The sequence below is a fragment of the Octopus bimaculoides genome, chromosome 25 (genome assembly GCF_046866305.1).
Source record: "Octopus bimaculoides isolate indiv1 chromosome 25, ASM4686630v1, whole genome shotgun sequence".
NCBI classification, from domain to species: Eukaryota; Metazoa; Mollusca; class Cephalopoda; order Octopoda; family Octopodidae; genus Octopus; species Octopus bimaculoides.
In genome coordinates this window covers 591,301-612,898 of record NC_142952.1, presented here as the reverse complement: position 1 = coordinate 612,898, position 21,598 = coordinate 591,301, and the positions used below count along the sequence as shown (strand labels likewise).

Genomic DNA, 21,598 nt, shown 5'->3' with positions numbered 1-21,598 from the left:
GATGGCTTTCCCTTCCCTTCCTTTGCCAACACCATTGCCACCACCACCACCACCACCACCACCACCCATACCCCTAGTATTGCTAACGCTAACACTGCCATCACCTTAACAAGAGATCTGCATTGGAAAAGTATTCCTGGCCGAAACTAATCAGAATTTAAGCTAAAATTGACAGAAAAATACATTTTTTTTTAAAAACAAACAAACAAAAAAAAGCCCTCCCTCCCACCTCATCACCAAAAATACTGCAAATATTTGAGAAAAGAGGGAAACTTTTACAACCAAATAAAAAAAAAAATACAAACCCAACAAAAACAACCAAAATGGAAATGTTGGAAGAAATATATAAATGTCCCACAAAAAAAAAATACCAAATGGAAAAGGAATGAGGAATTATACATTTGATGGGAAATAATTCCTTGCTCTTAGAGTTTTGGCCGTCCTATTAAAACCTACAACTTGGAATTATAAATTTTTTTGTGTTTGTGTTTTGTTGTTGTTGTTGTTGATACATTTGGCAAAGAAGAAGAAGTAAGAAAATTGCAATCGCGGGATATTAATAAATTGGATATTTTGGAAGATATGCAGAGGAATTTGGAAATTTTCTGGGGTTTTTGCTGTTTAAAAAATTTTTTTTTTAAAGGGGTTTAAATACTCCAATCAGAATGCATAATGATGATGATGATGATGATAATGATGATGTGGATGATGATCATGATGATGAAAAGGGGGAGGAGAAGGAAGGTGGTGATGATGACAATGATGATGATGATAGCAATGATGAATATAACAACGACAACAACAATGACGATGATGATGATGATGTCTGTCTGATAGTCTTGTACACAAGCTGAGTAAATGTCGATGGATGCATAGTCAATGGGAGTTTTTATTGTGAATTGTCTGACGAAATGAAATCGAAGCTGATGGGATGTTGTGGACCGTTTCTGTGGAAATGGTGAGACCTTGAAAGTTAGCTTTTGTCATTGATTAAAAACAGAAAGCAGAAAGGAAGAGGGAAAATGTAAAAAAATGTTATCCTAATCATTGCAACAGTCATCGTTTTTATAAGCAGAGAGTCTCGTTTAATAAACTGTCAAGCATGACTCACTTTGTCTTGGAGGATTTCATTTCATCTGAATAAATTTGCTTATCTCAAAATACTTTTAACTCTCAGAAATATTGGAGTTTCTCTTGAGAAGAGAGAAGACAGGTGAGTTGGTGATAAGGGTAAATTACAGGTGAGAGAGAGAGAGAGAGAGAGAGAAAAGAATGAAGTCTAGTGCGGGACTGGCAATTCTTTTATCAACCCCTAAAGAATGAAAGACTAAGTTAACCTTGGAGGGGTTCAAAGGAGAAGAAAGCTAAGTGAAATACCACAAGGTATTTTATCAGATATTAACAATGGCACCAATTCACTGCCTGCTTGCCAATGTGTCAGGTCAGGTCAGGTCAGGTCAGGTCAGGTCAGATCAGGTCATGTTTAAATATTCTACAGTCATCACTGCAAGAGTGGTGTGCTCTGTGGAATAAAGGTATTTTGTTACTAGAGAAACAGGTAGAGTTCGGCAACTGGAAGAGCATCCAACTGTAAAACCTGACCTCACATAAATCTCCATTGCAACCCATGCTGGCATGAGAAAAGGAAGGTCAGAAAAATCAATGAATGCACATACATACATACATACATTGGATGGTTTCACAGGAACTGGCGAGGTCAGGGGCCACATCAGGCTCCATAGTCTGTTTTGGTGTGGTTCTATGGTTGGATGCCCTTAATACCAACAACTGTACAGAGTGCACTGGTTGCTTTTTATGTGGCATCAACACCATATAAACACACACACACACACACACACACACACACACACACACACACACACACAAATGTGCACATATACGTGTGCAATGGGTGATGATGTATAGTTTCCGTCTACCAAATTTCACACATTACGCATTGGTCAGTTTGAGGCTGTAGTTGAAGACACTTGGCCCAGGATTGAACCAGAAACAACAGAGATGAAAAACAAACTCTTTAGTACAACAATATCTTAGCTTTTGTGAGTGTGTGTGTGTGCGTGTATAACAACACACATGATTTTCTCCAGATTATCAACCCCTTCCTCCTTTTCCTCTTCTCTGGATTTTTCCCTCTTTCCGATGAAGAGCCACACTCGAAACATCACTTCCACTCCTTATTATTCCTTCTGAGCAGCAATCTAACATATTCACCATGTACATCTAATTGGCTTTTTTTTGTTCTTGAATAGATATATATATATAGTGTGTGTGTGTGTGTGTGTGTGTGTGTGTGTGTGTGTGTGTGTGTGTGTGTGTGTGTGTGTGTGTGTTAATTAAACGTTGAGAATCAATGGTTCTTTCTTTCTGATTGTAAATTCCTCAAAATTAAATGCAATGAAAAACTTTTCCCATAAATCATTGGAAATGAACCTGGTAATGTGTGTGTATCCCTTAAGTGTCAGCGTATACGTTTGTGTGTGTGTGTGTGTGTATGACAATGGCTGTGTGCATGTGTCTATATGTATATGTATGCATGTGTGTGTGTGTGTATGTATGTGTACGCATGTCTATGTCTGTGTATGTATGATGTATATATGTGTCTGCATGCCTGTAAGTGTGTGGTGTACATATTGGTGATGGTGGTGTGTGTGTGTGTATGTATGTATGTGTATGTGTGCGTGTGCATGCATGACTTTGCTGGTGAACATACGTACATGTGTGTCTATTCCTGTATGTATGTATGTATTTCTATCTATACTTGTTAGCATCTGCATGTGTGTGTGTGTGTGTGTGTGTGTGTGAGTGTCCACTTGTGCATATCTGTGTGTGTGCATGCACGTGAACATGTGTGCGTGTGTGTTTGTACAGAGGTATGTGTGTGTGTGTGTGTGTGTGTGTGTGTGTGGTGCACGAGCCTCTCCAGCTGTGTCCCTCATGTCTGATGATTAATGACAATAAACTGGTGTCTGTTGGTTGTTGGTTGGGTAATTCCTGTCCCTTCTCATTGGCACTGGAATGGAACAAGTGAGTGACTCAGCTTCCCAACTCCACTCCACACTTCACCTCCTCCTCCTCCTCCTTGCAACTGAAACATTTCCACGTCTCATCAATGGAATTCATTAACAACAACAATAACGAGTGATGATTTCTAACATTGGCAACAAGGACACACACACACACACACACATGCAGGAGAGGAGAGGGAAGAGGTATAGTTGAATGAAATGAGCTTCTGTACTTGACGACGACGATGATGATGATGATGGTAGAGGTTTTGGTTGTGTTGGTGATAATGATGACGATGATGATAGATATGGTTACTTGACATGCTAGAAATAGCAACCAAAACCTCCCCAAGTCACATCATGCAACTACTTAACCCTTTAGCATTTAAACCAGCCATATCTGGCCCAAATATTTTACTGGTTTTGCGTTCAAACTGGCCAGATCTGACCTCTCACACTGACACAACAATGTCATCCTAAAAATAAACAATCTCATCATCGAAATCTCAGAGCTTTTAATACAAGATAATAGTGCATAATTAATTCAAATTAATAAGCATTACATTTGCCAGAGTAATCTGAATGTTTAAGGCTTTAAAAAAAGGGCAGAAGGCCCTACACAAAGTAGCCCCTGGTGAGGCTCCTATAAAAGTAAGGTTGGTCACAAGTGGAATGTCTACAGTCATAAATCTTGCTCAGTCAGAGCAGTCTTGGGATTAAAGAAAGATATAAAAGAATGAAAGAATGACGAATGAATTTGTAACATTTAAATCTTAGAGAATTAAATATATGAAACTCGTTAAAAAATCAATACAACAATAGTTACAAGTAAGTGTATATGCACTTAATGTTTTTAACGAAATCTTTCTAATTATCATATTTATTACTGCTCATTGTAATTAACATAATTATTATAATTGTAATTAATACTATTATCACTCATTATAATTAATATTACCATTACTCACTGTAATTAACATAATTATTATACATGATAAGTTTTCCAAATTTTAGAACAAGACCTGCTTTTTCGAGGGGAGGGGCAAGTCGATTACATTAACCCCGAAAGGAAAGGCAAAGGGTGGAATAATTAAAGAATGGCACAAGAGAGACAAAAGATTGGTGATCCAGCAGAACCATTGCCAAAATGCTTGGTGGCATTTCATCCATTCTTATGTTGTGAGTTCAAATGTCACAGAGGTCAACTTTACCTTCCATCATTTTGGGGGTCAATGAAATAAGTACCAGTTAAATACTGGAGTCAATGTCATCAAATAAACCCCCCCTCCTTCCAAAATTTCAGGCCCTTGTATCTATAGTAGAAAGGATTAATATTATGATGAAGATAATGGTGGTGGTGGTAGTGGTGGTGGTTGTATATGCCACATGTGTAATGGATGAAGTGGGGGGGGGGATGTTGCAACAGAAAATAACAAAAAAAAAAAAACAGTGGGAGTTCCTGTGGAATCGATTCTGAAAAAGCGGGAAGGCAAAACAAAAGTGTTACCAAAAGGTATGAATAGTAAAGATAACCGATTTATCATGTGGTATGTGTGTAACGACATCAATAACGAAGACATAAGTTATAATTAAATCTATTTATAGATTTCTGTTAAATTCCACAGAGATAACAAGTGTAATGTAAACTCATAAATTGCCAGGATATATGTAACAGACTTAACAGGGAATGGTAAAGGCAAAGTGGCAGCAGAATAAGAATGGTAACTGAAGAGGGACAGAAGGATAAAAGGGAGAAGGAAAGGGTGAGGAAGAATAAGGGCTTACGGAAGGGGGGAATGGTGGGGAAATGATAATGGGAAGGGCAAAAACAGAAGAATAGAAGACAGTGAATGGTAACAGAAAGGTAAGAAGGGTCTTGGAAGGCATAGAATGGTAATGGAATGGCAAAAAGTGAATGGAAGACATTGAATGGCAAGAGATGAATAAGAAGGATTATGGAAGGCATGGAATGGTAAAGAAAGGGCAAAAAGTTAACAGAAGTCTTTGAATGGTAATGGAAGGGTAAAACAGGAAGTAAAAGGATACAAAAAAAATAAAGGAACATCTGGAACAATAATTGAAGACTGAAAAATTAGTAGAGGACTTTGGTGAAGACGAAGAAGGGTTACGGAAGATAGGAAATGGTAAAAGAAGGGTTAAAATGGTAAGTAATGGGTAAGAAGATAACGGAAGGCATAGAATGGAAAGAAAATGGGGAAAAGGGGAACAGAAAGGGGGAAAAGCATAGATTTGAAAGATCCTCAAATGCTGGAAACAAAAGAGGGAGAGAATGAGGGAGGGGAGGCAGAAGAAAGAAAGGAAGGAAGGAAGGAAAGACGGCTAGCTGGCTGGTTGGGTGGAGATAGATAGATAGATAGATGGATAGATAGATATAGATGGATAGATAGACAAACAAATAAATAGACAAAGAGACAGATAACTAGATAGACAGATAGATAGGTAGATGGAAGAGATAGATCTAGATAGGGATAGACAGAGAAATAGATAGGGAGAGCAGGGGAGAAAGAGAGGGGAGAGAAGGGGGAGAGCAATACGCAACTGAAACATGATATCAATAAATGCCTGCAGCTTCCCATCTGTGTTTAGTAGTTTACACAATCTATTGTTCTTGAATTCTCCTGGAATAATTAGACAAAGTGTTTCTGTAAAGACTTTCAAACAGAATAAACCATAAAGAATGTAAGATGTATACAGCAGCTGTGTGTGTATATATATATATACATACATAAATACATACATGCACATATATATATATATATATATATATATATTCACACACAAACATACATATATAACACACACACATACATGTATTGTTGTAATTTGAGAGAATCATTCTGTTGTTAGAAATGCATGCATTGATTGTATTTTCCTCTTTTATTTTTTTGATGCTTGATTAATTAATTAACTTATTAAATTAATTAATCAACAATACAAAAGAAGTGAAATATAACCAGTGCATGTGTTTTCATTGTCAGAATGACCCAGCCAAAGTACCAAGGCAATATCTCTTTCAGCATATGATTTCACATCAAGAATTTTGGAAGGAAAAAAATATGAATTCTGTAGATGAGGTCAGAACAATACTGGAGGAGTATTTTTTGTCAGGGACAAGTGAATTTTGAGAGAGGGGCCTTGCAAGTCTCCCAGACTGATGGAAGAGCATTGTAGAAAATGAAGGAGAATATGTTTTAGATTAAAAAAGAACTTTATCTTAATTTTGAAAAATAAAAGAAGCATTATTTATGGGATAACCCGATATGTGTGTATATATATATATATATATATATATATATATATATATATATATATATATATATATATATGCATCTGTACATGTGTATGTACAATATATATATTATTATACAATATATATATATTTATATATATATACACACATGTATTGATCGTAGCATTATACACACACACACAAACTCTATCTCTCTCTCCCACACACAAACACATGTACCTAAATGATGCTGCCAATAATGAATAATGTATATATGAGATTATAATCAATATATATATAAAATTGATGGCAGCCAGCTTCAGTCATTGTAATGAGGAAATGTATTCTACCAGTATTGGATATCATGAGACTATTATATATCAACTACATATGATACTGTCATATTTTGTGAATACATGTGTGTGCATACACACACGCATGCACATATACATACACTTACATATATAGAATAGTTATATATACATATATATACATGTGTACATGTGTATATATAGACATACAACACATATATAACCATACACATACATAAATATACATGTGTGTATATATATACATATATATATATACACAAGTGTGTGTGTGTGTGAATGTGTGGTGTTAGTTGTGAATCTCTATTATATACCCAAAACTAGAACATTAACATTAAACCATTATTTACAATCCCAATGACTTGTTGACTTGTAATTAATTGAATAACGAAGTCAGGACAGACATTTCTTTCATCTGTCAAAATATATCACTGTTCATTTTTATTTTACTTTTTATTTTTATTTCTATCTTTACTCTTTCTTGGCTTCTTGCATCTTGGATTTCACACACACACACACACACATATATGTACACAAACACATATGCAAACATACTTTGAAGAAGGAAGATAATGTAAAAACAAAATTATCAATATGTATATATAATTACACACACACATACTACATGTATATAGATATATTAACACAGACATATATATATATATATATATATATATATATATATATATATATATATATATATACACACACACACACACACACACACACACATATATATACACATACATAAAAATATATTTAACTGTCATCCTATTTCACCACTAAGTGTAAGTGATGTTTTTAGATGAGAAATTAAGACATTTTACCCTCAGTCTCAAAATATTTCATCCAACCACACACACACACCCTCTCTGAATCCGTTCTATCCGCCCCCCTCCCCACACACTTTGCATTAGAAATCTGGGAATCTGAGACTATTCCATTCGGACCTGACAATTGATTGGAAACAGATAAGTCTGTCTCTTATTCGTTCTCCGTCAGTTCCAATCAATGGGAGTCTTCTTCAATCTCTCCTCATCTCTACATTTCTCTCCCTCCCTCTTTTTTTCTCTCTCTCAACATACACACACACACACACACATATATATATGTATATACACACACACACATATGTATATACATGCATATACATGTATATGTGTATACATATGTATTCATACATATGTATATAATTTTATTCCTTTTATGTGTTTCAGCCATGTGGCTGCGGTCATACTGGAGCACCACCATTACAATGTGCCCTTTCCACTGTCCTCTTATGTGGTCAATTTCTTTTGCATGGTTGGATGTCATATCATCACTTTTGCATGTACTGTTTCCTTGATTATTGGCTCATTTGGTGTAAGAAGGAATTTGTGTATATGCATGTGTGTATATGCATGTGTGTATATGTATATGTGGTAATCTTTTCTGTGTAGTAGCATTGGATCACTTCAGGTGCTGCTGTTGGTTTGACACTATGCAATGACCACAGCTGAAAGCAATGGTCCAGCCAGCCAAGAAAAAGAGGTCTTCCATGGCGTCAAGAAGACTTCTTAGTCTATTGTCCTGATGGAGTCTAGTATCCATCCTGCCAATTGTCTACACTTTGTTGCCATCTTGGTAATGTTCACACAAAACGATGCTTCATTACACATGCTTATCACTGCCTGGGACTCTGGGACTCTGGGACAGCCTTCAGGTATTCTGAAGGCAGCTGGCACCTGGCTGTAGAAAATCTGTCTCAATGGTTTCCTTCTGAGCCATGTGAGTATGGGAAAGGGGACGTTAAAATGAAGAAGATGATGATTTATGTAAATTGGTATTAGGAAGGGCATCCATCTGTAGAGACTTTGTCAAAGCAATTAATGGAGTCCAACACAGCCTTCGGACAAATCAGATCCTGTCAAACTGTCCAACACATGCCAGCATGGAAAAATGGACATTAAAGGATAATGCTGCTGCTGCTGCTGCTGATGATGATGATGATGATGATGGTATACATGAGTGTGTGAGTGTGTGTGTCTGTGTGTGTGTGTGTGTTTCTGTATTTATGTTTACACCAACCTGAAAAACCAATGTTTAACAAATTTAACACGTTTAGAAAGAATTGTTCCTTTTTAGAAAAATCACACTTTTGCATCGATTCTTCAAACAGATTTTACACTTCTACATGAATTCTTCAAACAAAGATTCAAACATTTTTAGTAGGAAACCCTGAATATGTTAGTTTGCAAGGAAACGTCCTTGAAAAACGTCAATATAAATCGAAGAATATAAAAAAAAAATCCCAAAGAATAAAGAAAATAGAAGAAAACATGCAAAGTTTCCCTAAAATTCAAAAATATTGTATTGTAAGCTAATTAATTGGCAAGTAAATCTAGTTCAGTTGCTTTTATGTCCTTTCTTTCAGTTCCCGAGGTTCTGAATTCTTCAAATTCTAACAAGAAATAGCAAAAATATTTCAAAATAGATTTTTAATAAATTAATAGCATTTCACATTTCACTTTTGTTTGTTCCATTTAAAAACTTTCAAAGAATTTCACCGAAGGCGTTTTCAACGTCAGTGAAGCTTGCTACCCAGATAAAATATATATAGCAAAGCAAAGTTTATGGCTTGCACAGAATTTTGTGGCTCAGCAAATGGGTAGAGTTGATTTTTAATGATTTTCTTTTCTTTCTGTTTGTTTTTTTTGTTGTCATTTTTTCCCCCATTTTATTGAAATGCTTTCATTATATATATATATATATATACACACACACATATATATATATATATTTTTAAGAGGGGTGTTCATAATTCTGCCATTTGTACAATAAATATATGAGTAAGTGAAGAATACAGAATATAAATAAATTAAAAAGGCTGCAACGTAGAGTATATATCAATTCTACTGAATATTTTAGGAAAAAACAAAAAAAAAAAAGGATTAAAATAGGTGACATGCAAATATACATACATACACACACACACACACACACACACACTGACACACACACACATAGTTGTGAGCGTGTGTGTATATGTGCAACGTTCATTGATTTTTACATCAATTAAAATAGTTTAAGAGAGTAGTGTGATATTTTTAGGTTCATTTTAAAATCTTCAGTGAACAGTAAAAGGAGGGTAAAAAAAAAATTAGAATTTTGCTTTCAGTTACAAATCTGAGCAGACAATTACCGTTTGTTCGTTTGTCCGCTCGTTTTTATGTGTGCTTCACCATGCAATGTATGGGTTACATGTTACGTTCCATCTTTTACTTGTTTCAGTCATTAGACTGTGGCCATGCTGGGGCACTGTCTTGAAGGGATTTAGTTGGATGGGTCAATTCCAAGACCTATTTCAAAGCCTGGTACTTATTCTGTCAATCTCTTTTGCCAAAACTGTTAGCAAACCAGCACTGCTTCTCAAGCAATGGGGACAAACACACACACACACTCCCACACACACATGAATGCAAGTGTCTTCTACTATAGTCCTGATATTTCTAACAGGTTGACCACCCAGTGGTCATACAGAGCCACTATCATATTCTAATGTAGACAATGCAGTACTCAATCAGAACCATCTTAACAGCATTATAGACTCCAATGCGATTCAAGACACTGTGGGGTCACAGACCAGAATTGAGGGCACAGATCAGTGAGGCCCTCAGGCACTAGACCCAATAGTACTTATTTATTGACAGCAAACCCATCCATAAATCAGAATTGGGTCCCTAGACCCATGAGACCCCTAGACAATTCAATACATTGTGTGCCCTATACTATTTATTCATTGACAGCAAGCCACAGCATCCATAAATCAGAATTGGGTCCCTAAACCCATATGGCCATCCCTTCCTCCAGCCATCTTTTCCACCCACTATTCCTGGGGGAGTGGTGGGCTTAGAGTCTTAAGGTCCTTCCTTCAAAGGGTCCTATTTGAAGCAACCATTATTGGACTTTACGGTTGGATTCCCAAGCATGACTGAATCAATGGGTCTGTCATCTAACCATGTCATCCTTGGTCTGCTCCTTAGTTTCCTGAAAATTGGTTTGGTTTGCAGAATCCATTTTGCAATTCTTTTCGGCAATGTTTTAATGCCGTTTCTGTGGTGTAGGAACTGTGATATCTCAAAGTAGAGAACCAGCAGCAGCCTGGCCTGGAGAGATTCTTTGACCTCTGAACTACAGACCTCTGAACTACAGACCTCTGAACTACAGACCTCTGAACTACAGACCTCTGAACTACAGACCTCTGAACTACAGACCTTGTCCAGTAATGTTATTCCAGCGATCATTTGCAGAAACCTCATTTTGGCTGCTTGTATTAATTAATTGTCCTCTTTCCGTTATTACCCAGCATCCATGGCCCTGGGTGAGGAGAGGCACCAAGATTAGATTGAAGATAGCAAGTTTGGCTTTTGGGGTTTTTTTTTTTTTTACCAATTTCTTCTTTTTTGAGGATTGAATGTTGGAGCTGGTGCATTACTGTACCAGCACCCATAGTCCTTGCATCCCATTCAGTCCAGTATCCCTGATACCTTAAGATGGCACTGCACTCAATCACAATGTGAGAATCAGAATCCAGTGTCACTCCAAGAATGTTATGAACTGGACGACTTTTATTAGTCAGCAACAAAAACAATAGATTAAATTTTAAAAAAATAATAAAAAAAAAAACATGGGTGAAGAAAAAATGAAAAAAGAAAGATAAATTTAGAATTCAGAATTCTTAAATTGAAAGTCCGTTGCCAGATAAATTAGAGAAATAGAGAAATTCCTTTCTTTCTAAGACAAATTCCACATTTCCTTTTTTTTTTATTATTATACATACACAGACACACGGACACACAGACACACACACACACTAAATCAATAAATCAATACAACAAATCAATCAATCTTATAAATAAATAAATAACAAAATAAGATAAACAAAACAAATAAACAATCTGTTCAATATTTAATTTAACATGTGGCGAAGAAAATGGAAAGGAACAAAATATTTTTGACTCTGGAGCTTATTTTGACATTTTTACAGATTCCACAACATAATAGGTTTATTAATAAAGACAAAACACAAACAATAATAATGATAAGAATGATAACAACAACAATAATGATGATGATGATGATAATAATAATAATAATAATAATAATAATAATAATAATAATAATAATAATAATAATAATAATAAAAATAATAATAATAATAATAATAATAATACAGTAAAAAAATTTTAAAATAAAACATAGAGAGAGAGACAGACAGACAGACAATGGTATTTCTGAGAAATATAGGAAAGATAATTGAAATTTTGATTATCTAATACAATTTCAATGAAAAAGCAACTCCACTTCCTGGTATTTCTTTCTTTTAGAGGACTCAACACCAACCCAATCGCCCACCCACCCCTCCGACCCCTACCACCATCCAATTCTTGACTCTCTCAATAATCTTTTGTTTCCTTAATGTCTGTTATTGTTAGTGTTGTTGTTGTTGTTAGTGGTGGAGGTGGTAGTGGTGGTGGTGGTGTTAGACAAAATGGCATTTTCTACTTCGGAACAAACAATGAAAAATAACGATATAAGATGTGATGGAGGAAAATAGATAGCAAAAGAGGGGGGGGGGAGAAAAACAAAAATACCCCCCCCACACACACACACTTCATTCTCTTCAAAATTAATGAAATAATTTTTGATTTTGATACACACAAAACATTATTTTTATTACACACGGATGATGATGATAACGATGTATTTTTGCAACAAACAGATGTACTCTGCCACCCAAACACATCTCTCTTACACAACTTCATTCATCTTACACACGAGACATATATTGTTACATATATATTTATGTTACACGGAAGACAGTCACGGAAGACAGTCACGGAAGACAGTCCTGTCACACAAACATTTTTTGTCTCAAACAGATAACTTCTTTCAGTAAAAAGTATTTTACACACACACACACACACACATTACCCAAGGGAATTAATTCCATGTCGAAACACTTTGAGTTCGTTCTTACTTCATGAAGCACTTTCATCCATTTGTAATAAAAGAGTGTCCATTGTTTTGGTACATTAGTTATATATTAGTCACATAGGGATGCTGTCTCTTCTCTTACACCACCCAATGAGAGATCTCAAAACAGAAAACTTGTTATGAAGCAAAATCTCATATATTTCCTTTGTATTTCAGAAACTGGCTCTTTCCATCTGGCTTTTTCAGGAGTTGAACCAGTTGAATGCAGTGTCATACAGGTAGTGAGAACACACACACACACACACACACACACACACACACACACACACACACACAGAAATACCTTGCTAGAGTGGAGAGAAATAATGAGAACTTCTAGGGTTGTTGATTAGAAATCAATCTGTCTATAAGCTTTGTGTGGTTGAAAAGTTGTGGGAAAAACCATCTGATGAAAAATAAGGGCAAGACATACTGTTTCACTAAGGCTGAACTTTGGACTGAACACTGCAGAATATCCCAGTGACAGTCCTCAAGATAATGTCGAGAAATGTGAACAGAATGAAAAGAGCTAATTTGTACAGATATTTTGGTAGAAATCTGGACGGATTTTTGATGTACAGACATTTTACACACATATTTTGGTGGACGAAATGGTGGTGGAAAAGGTCATAAGCCATAGGTTATCAGAAAAGTCTTGGATTGACTTCAAAACTACTGGAATTGATGGAAGGGGGAACAACATTAGGGCAGAAGCCGAAGAAAGGGCAAGAAAGCTGATATTTTTAGAGGGTGGTTAAACATTGTGACAAGTGACATTCAGTTGATCCTAGATTGAGTGCACATGAGATGGGAAAGTTTAGGGCAAAAGACAATACTGGAAAAGATTAGCAGTTGATACCAAGCACCATTGACAAGGGTTGCATCACTCAAAGATCTGCTATGGATGCTGATAAGCAGCTATACAGGAAGAGATTTAGTTTTCTTTGAAGAGGTGCAAGTTGAAACATGCTGGCCATTTTCAAAGAAACATTAAATTCTGTTAGTCACCAGAACAACAAGAGTAGACTCCATTCATTGCTTCAACAGTGGCCATGTCTTCAGCCCCTACCTCCCCTGCCGTCTTCAGGTGGGTTCCATTGCTTTCTTTCCCTCCCCATCACCTGTCCCCTATATCTGACCATTACATTCTATATTACCTTCTTCCTGTAAAGATCACTTTACACAAAAGCAAGTTAACAAAAAATATAAAATATCTATCTATCTGTCTGTCCATCTATCTATCTATCTATCTACATACCTTTCTATCTATCTATCTACCTTTCTATCTATCTACCTATCATTATCATCACCATTTAATGTCCATTGTCCATGCTGACATGGGTTGGACGGATTGACCAGAGCTGACAACCTGGGAAGTTTCACCAGGTCCAGTCTGATTTGGTGTGGTTTCTATGGCTGGATGCCCTTCCTAAGGCCAACCACATTACAGAGTGCGTTGGGTGCTTTTAGGTGGCACTACACAAGTACTTTTATGTGGCACTGCACATATATGTATACATACATATACATACATATACATACATATATATATATATATATATATATATATATATATATATATATATATATATATATATATATATATATGTATATATATATATATATATATATATATATATATATATATATGTATATATATATATATATATATATATATATACACATTTGTATATTTATACACAAACAAACACCATATATATTATTTTCAAAGAAATCAATAACTTTGTATTACAGATAGCTGTATACATGTGTATTGATAAACATACAAGAGATTTACATATATCCATATTTATACACACACACACACACATTATATATGTATTTGCACACTCAAACACACACACATTCACACATACATACAAACATATTTTCCTCATCTGTCATTTGTGCCTTCACTTATTATTATTATTATTATTACTGTTGTTGTTGTTGTTGTTGTTGTTGCTTTTGAATTGTTCATGTTGTAAAAACTAATTTATCATGTTGTAAAACTAATTTATCGTGTTATTTTTCCGTGAGTATTCAAGCCAAAAATTAACTTCCATAAATAGTCCTTTGCTTTCTCTCTTGAATTTTCACCATCTGATTTTTATTTCCTCCCTCTCTCTGCACCCCTCTCCTCCTCCCTATGACCATCATCATCATCATCATCATGACCACCACCACCACCATCAGAGGCAATGGTAGTGGAGGCATTGTTGCCATTGTCAATCTTCTCACATACTTCCTTTTTTCATATATATATATATTATATATGTGTGTATGTATGTCTCTGTGTGTGTATAAATATACATTATATATATAAACACATGTATATGCACATATTTTTATATACATATATATATATATATATATATATATATATACGCATACAAATATAGATATATACACACACGTGTGTATATATGTGTATATATGTGTACTTATATGTATATATGTATATTTATTTATTGTTCCAGTTTTTTTCTCTCATTTTCCGTTGTTAATTTTAACGTAGAAGATTAAGATATTGTAATTGGCATCCTTTAATGGCTCAGCAATCAATAACGAAAAGCCAAGTTGCTATTTTAAGAAAACCTTTCCATCAACTTATGAAAGTGGTTTCACTTGGAATGAATTTTTAAGAATATATTTTAAAAAAAAAGAGAAATAAAGACGAAAATGAAAGGAAATAAATTAAAATCAAAATAAAAACAAAACTGAAATAAAAATAGAAATAATTTCTGATGAAGGAAAAGAAAGCAAGAAGGAAGGTGGGAAAGAAGGAAGAAAGGAAAGAAACAAGGAGAGAAAGAAGAAAGCCGCAGGTAGGAAAGAAAGAAAGGAAAGAGAAGAAGAAAGAAGGAATGAGGGGGGAAAAGAAAGAAAAAAAGAGAGCAAAAATGATGGCAACATTTTTGAAAATAATTTTTCCGTTTATTTTTTGATAATTATGATTGGCCATGATTATTTTTATTATTATAATAATTATTATTAACCTCATCCTTATTATTGTTGATGTTTCCATAATTATGGTTCATATTAATTAGTGTTGGTGTCGTGAGGCAGCTGAGTTGACAGAATGGTTAGCATGCCAGGCATTTCATTTGTCTTTACGTTCTGAGTTCAAATTCTGCCAAAGTTGACTCTGCCTTTCATCCTTTCAGGGTTGATTAAAATAAGTACCAGTTGAACTTTGGGGTCAATTTAATTAACTTACCCACCCTCACCAAATTTTCTGGCCTTGTGCAGTTATATACGTGTGTGTGTGTGTGTGTGTGTGTTCCACAGAGATATAGCTCGGTCTGGTTGTAGGTCACAGTCTCTCCATTGTCCAGTTTGGTCTGTTGAGGACCCACACTGTACACTCTGGTATGCAATCGTCGGTTGTATGTCCTGCCATGTTGCAGTCTGGGTAAGTTTCACTCTCTCCACTCACCTGTGTGTGAGTGGATGTGTGAGTGTGAGCGTTGGTGAGAGAGAGAGAAAAAGAAGAAGCTGATAAACTGGTGCATCAGACAAATTCACTTTGTGGTGTTTGTTTCACCCAAATTACCCAGACAATCCCTTAACACTCTCATCAACATTAAACATGGTGAATTAGTGAATAATCTGTTATTTGAAACCCATAACCAAACAGCATTGATGTTCATTCACTCCAGTGTGTGATACAAAAATAAAACAACTGCCCAGAAATAACTTCCGGTTGGTTCCTCCTCATTATGTAGTAGAACCACCCTTTCCCTGCTGGAATAACTAAAAATAACAAAAGAAGAAGAGGAATGGAAAGGGAGGGAGATTCTAAGCAGCAGAATATATACAGGTGAGAGGAAAATCAGAAAGAGAGAGAGGAGGAGGAGAAACTTATGGGAGAATGAGAATCAGAGAGAGTGGGAGAGAGAATATAAGAGAAAGAATGAGAGGGTTAGAGGGAGAGGGGGAGGGGAGAAAGCGTGGGAGAGAGGCATGCCTTTTACAGGTTCATTGTCCAAAAAGAAATTGGTTTAATAATACCTGTGGTGTTGATAATAAATTTGAAACCTAAAAAACAGGCAACATATGTATGCATGCATGTGTGTGTGTGTGTTTATATATATATATATATATATATACACACACATATATGTATATATATATATGCACACACATATATATGTATATATATATATATATATATATATATATATATGCACACACATATATATGTATGTATATATATATATATATATATATATATATATATATATATATATATATATATATGTACACTATATATGCACACACACATACATGTATATACATTATATACACGTATGTGTATGTGTATATATGTAGATATATATATCTATATCCACATATATATTTGTGTACGTATATATATATATATATATATATATAACCTACATAGATATATGATATATGTGTGTGTATGTGTGTATGTATACACACACACACACATACAATGTGTATAGGTCTGCCTGTCTGTCTTGTGTGTGTGAGTCTGTACAAATTCTTCTGTTACACACTCCATAACATAGGTTATTTTCACATTTATTTCTACAATGGTGGCCATGGTGGAGGTGGCGGTGGCGGTGGCGGCGGCGGTGGTGGTGGTGGAGGTGCAGCAGTGAAATTGTGGCTGTCATAAAGATAAATAAAGATCTGTTGTGTGATTTAACAGAATAGAATTTGTAATTATTAATGTGTGTGTTATGCCAGTTTATCGAGACATTTTATTAGTTCAAAGATCAGACAAGCTTAATCTTTTAGTGAACATACAACAACAACAACAACAACACTCAACCCTCTCTCTTGCACTCCCCCCTCTCACTAGCTTTCTTTCTTTCTCTCTCTGTGTGACTCTTTAGTTTCTCTCCTTCCTCCCACCACTGCTCTTGTCATCTCTTTTCCTTCTCTCTTCTCTCTATATTTCTCCACCTTTCCTCCCTCACAATTATTCTCTCTCTCTTCTCTCTCTCTCTCTCTCTTCCTCTCCTCTTTCTTCCCCCTGCCTTTTCTCTCTCTCTCTCTCTCTTTCTCTGCATCTCTCTATTTCTCCTCCCTATCTATCACAGAAATGAGATGAAGAAAATGAAAAGCGAGTTATGGGGAAAGAGAGAGAGAGAGAGAGAGAGAGAGAGAGAGAGAGAGAGAGAGATGGATAAATAGATATAGATAGATAGGTAGACAGACAGATAGCGTGTGTGTGTGTGTGTGTGTGTTAGCTTGGCGTATAGTTTCAGAATTTCCATTAAAAGATAATAAAGCTGTGTTCCCCCTCATTATTCTAAATACAAAAGCTTCAAAAGAATGACATTCTGAAACAAACAGCGGTAGCAGAGCAAACCATTATTTTCCAAACTAACTAAATGAAGTCAGTTTGGCAAAAAAAAAAAAAAAAAAAAAAAATTAAACTAAGATAAAATAAAAACAATGAAATAAATAAAAATTAAAAAATGAAAATATAAATAATAAAAACAAAATTAAAAAATCTGTTGAACAGTTAAGAATAACAATGGAGTTATTTTCCATTCAAGACTCTCTCGTTCTATGATTTTATCAAATATACATATTCTATGAGAACAATGCATTGGATGACAAGAGATTATGCTGATGAAATAAATTTAGGAAAGATTTCTCGAATATAATTTCACATTTCCATATTCTCACAATAGGATTACAGTGGAACTTAACAATAAGATTATTACAAGAAGAGAACTCTGCAATATTGGCATTTGTTGTTTGGTGGAAGGTTAATTTGGAGTACACCGAATAACCTTTTTATGCACAAGAAGAAAATATATTTATTTTGTAAGGCAAGAAAGAAGGTGAGAGAGAGATTTACTACCAAAAATGGAACAAAACTAAAACCTTCAAGTTTCAAAGAAACAATTCTTCAAGGATATTCATAATTATTTATGATCTATTTTCTGTTGTTTGTTGTTGTTGTTAGCATTGTCATTTAACCCCAGGTAAGGCTTGATCAAGCATGTTTATGATCCACTGTTCTAACAACGAACCTTTTGTCATTTTACTCAGACACAATATATTCTAGGACGACATTATCAAAGGTGTCTACCCTTCCTCTTTTAAGACTGTATGGTGGGATTTAGGGGATATTTGTCTTAACTTGGTTTCAAGTTTTAGCCCAAGGCCATTTTCTTAACATGATACAATGTGATTTTAGGGAGAATTAACAGCTATTTCCAAGTGGTGTGTGTCTCTTGGATAACATTATATGACTTTTGTTTTGTTGTAAAGAATTGGATGAGATGAAGAAGTCCTTACAGGTTGAGCCACGACTTCTCTGCATAATCACAGTTCTGGTACTACAGACATGGGATTAGAATGTTCCAGAAAAGAATTGCAAGACAAATTCTTCAAGCAAAGCCAACTGGCAAAAGACTCAGGTATAGAACTAAGAATGAGATGGTTTGATAATGACCATAGCCTCAGCTGGTCAAGCTTGGCAATCCCACCTGAAATTCTAAGGATGGTTGGAGCCTATGGCGTTAGGTGCCTACAAAACTGCCAGGAGTAGTGGACAGATGGACGGATTAAGATCTGATGGCAAATCAGAGACAAATGACTGGAACCAAGAGACATGTAAGATTGTGGCAATAATGGTTAATTCCTCAACATTTCAGAAAATGATTTCAACAAAATGAATTTATAAATCCAATCAATTATAATTAGACAAAATTCCATAATTAAAATAAAAAAATAATGTATTTATATATTTATTTTTTGAAATAAATAAACATAAATAAATGTACAAAATATTTTTTAAAATCCATTTTATATTTTTTCTTTTGTTGATAATATTTTTGAGAAAAGATTTTAAATGAAGTTAAATTCGATATAATTAGCATTTATCTTCTAGACAAAGAGGAAGATGAGGGCAGAAATAGTAGTAGTAGTAGTAATGGAGAGGGTGATGGTGATGGTGATAGTAGTAGCAATAATAGTAGTTGTGGTGGTGGCAGCAGCAGCAGTAGTTAAAAGCAAGGTAGACTTCCTGAAAGTGATTCAGTATATTATATATATATATATATATATATACAGCATTTTCTTTTTGCACTAATTATTTAATTTTAGCTAATGAGTTTTGCGAATATCATATGTGAATCCAAGAAAAATAAAAGAAACAAAAATTTTTTTTTTTAAAAACACAAAAAACAAAGCAACAACAACAACAAATATAAATCTACACAGACAGGAAATATGAATGCCTGGCCAAAGCAGAAGATAGAGAGTTCTTCTTTACTCAGCAATCTAATCTGTGAAGCTTCAAGATTTAATTAACAATTTCAGTTTTAATTGAATTTCAACACAAAAAAAAATAATAAATACAGAGAAGAAAAAAGGTAAAATAATGTAAATAAAAAAAGTGTAAAAAAAAATCTATAAATAAAAACGTAAAATTTCCTTCATCTAATTATACTTTTCCACAACTAATTTGTGATATTTATAAAAATTAATTCATTTGGATCAACTCGTAGTCTGGCATAAAATATCCAGGGAAACGAGTCACACCTTGTTTTCTGATTCTTCAAAGCCATTCATACACCTTTTTACATTCCTTTGACTCTGTTGTACACTAACACACACACACACACACACACACACAATGCACTTCACATACATTGTAGTCAGAGATGTCTTTGTAGCATTAAAGACACCCTGGCAAAGCCAATTCCCTAATCTGAGCCCTATATTGTATATATAGGGCTACATCCATTTATTGACAGCAAGCCATGACATACACAGATCATAACCAAAAGCCCCTAAGACACATCAGGTCCCTGGCAAATCAATGCACTGGCCCTAGATCGTAATTGGGTCCCTAGACACATCAGGTCCCTGGCAATACAATGCACTGGGCCCTATATTATTTATTTATCATATAGCAAAACCAAACCATCCACAGATCATAACCAAACCCCTAGACACATGAAGTTCCTAGCAAATCAATGCTCTGGGTCCTTCAGCATTTATTCAGTGACAGCAAGTCACTGGGCCCCTAGACACATTATGTGCTGTGGTCCCTGGCAAATCAATGCATTGGGCCTTATAGAATTTAGTGACAGCAAGCCATGGTACACATAGATCAAAACTGCCCAGCATTCCCATGCCTTGTGTGGGTACTGATTGTGACCCTCATCTTCGTTTCAAGCAGAACCCTTTTCTTATTTCAGATGTGTGGAACAGGTCTCATAGCATTTCTGCCACAGAGCCTCAGATGAATGCCTCCATGGAAATGTGAAACTTTTCCAACCAGGCATCCAGCTGTAGATATATTGCCAGATCAGATTGGAGCCTGGTGCAGCCCCCTGGCTTCCCAGACCTCACTCAAACTGTCCAACCCATGCTAGCATGGAAAACTGACATTAATCGATGATGATGATGATATATATATGTATGTATGTATGTATGTGTTACTGTGTCCTTGCCTACACTTCATGTGATAGTTGTAAATGAAAGTCACCATCATGCAAGTGGTGTCTTTCTAATGTTCTGTGGATTGGTCATGGTGGGTGGAGAATATTACACTGCTTGGAAAGAAACAGTTGAGGGTTGGTGACAGGAAGGGCATCCGACTGTAGAAAATCTGTCTCAATGAACTCCATTTAACCCGTGGAAAAAGGGAAAGTGGATGTTAAAAAGATGACGAGGATGATGATGTCTGTACATACACACACACAAAAGTTTACACACACACACACACACAAAAGGAATAGCTTAATAAATCATTTCCAGTGCCATATTTCATTCTGTTTTTAGATGCCTTGTGTTGCCTCTCAGCAGTTTTCATTCTAATAAACCCACTGGTGTTAACCACTTCTAAACGGACTCGCAATGAAAATTGTAGGGATTAAAATTATTGGTTTAACAATTTTATTCATTTATTTAATTATATTAAACATCATAAGGTAGCTGGAGGGAAGGTAGGGGTATAAAGAAAATAAAAATAAAAA

General features: G+C 35.1%; 1 protein-coding gene across 2 annotated transcripts in view; it reads right to left on the bottom strand.

Moving 5' to 3' along the window:
* Nucleotides 1-21,598, bottom strand: part of LOC106870888 (uncharacterized) — a 141,608-nt gene that overhangs the window by 85,893 nt on the left and 34,117 nt on the right. The window lies entirely within an intron of this gene.